This window comes from Cetorhinus maximus, chromosome 31, assembly GCF_964194155.1.
Source record: "Cetorhinus maximus chromosome 31, sCetMax3.hap1.1, whole genome shotgun sequence".
NCBI lineage: Eukaryota > Metazoa > Chordata > Chondrichthyes > Lamniformes > Cetorhinidae > Cetorhinus > Cetorhinus maximus.
The window spans coordinates 18,882,799-18,883,380 of NC_135909.1; the positions used below are offsets into that span (position 1 = coordinate 18,882,799).

At 41.8% G+C, this 582-nt stretch overlaps 1 non-coding gene across 1 annotated transcript; it reads left to right on the top strand.

Annotated features, from left to right (window-relative positions):
* The first annotated feature begins 500 nt into the window (after window positions 1-500).
* Window positions 501-582, top strand: trnas-gcu (transfer RNA serine (anticodon GCU)). Its single transcript has one exon. It is a non-coding gene; the product is annotated as a tRNA-Ser (tRNA).

Consider the following 582-nt stretch of genomic DNA (forward strand, 5'->3'; position numbering starts at 1 on the left):
GCGAAGAAAATGAATACAAAGCATCGAGAACGTTTCTCCTAATTCGTCAAATAAGGCAACTCTCCCCTTGTGGGTTCAGTCCGAGGCTGATTTTAATCAGTTACAGCCTTGACTGAAAGGTCAAACAGAACGGCAGAACTCTACGGCCCACAGTTTCATTTCAACTTACCGCATTTCGGCTGTGTTCCGGTGCTTGCAGTGAGCCAGGAAGAGTTTCTTTTTGCTTCCAAATTAATGTATGTCCCGGACTTTCCGCGGTGGATTTTCACTCTGTGTAGAAACATGTTGAATATCATGTTGAAATATTGAAGTTATTCACATCATTCCATTTACCACAGTTCCTGATCTGATGTGATGGAAATTTGTTCTATTGACAAACTACATTTCCATAATTAGAGATGTGGCTGAATATTCAGGACCTGTACAAAAGAGGAGCATTTATTTCAACAGTTAATGAATGCAAAAAGTATAGAAGGAAGTTTAATAAATTCGAGTTTCGTGACGAGGTGGCCGAGAGGTTAAGGCGATGGACTGCTAATCCATTGTGCTTTGCACGCGTGGGTTCAAATCCCACCCTCGTCG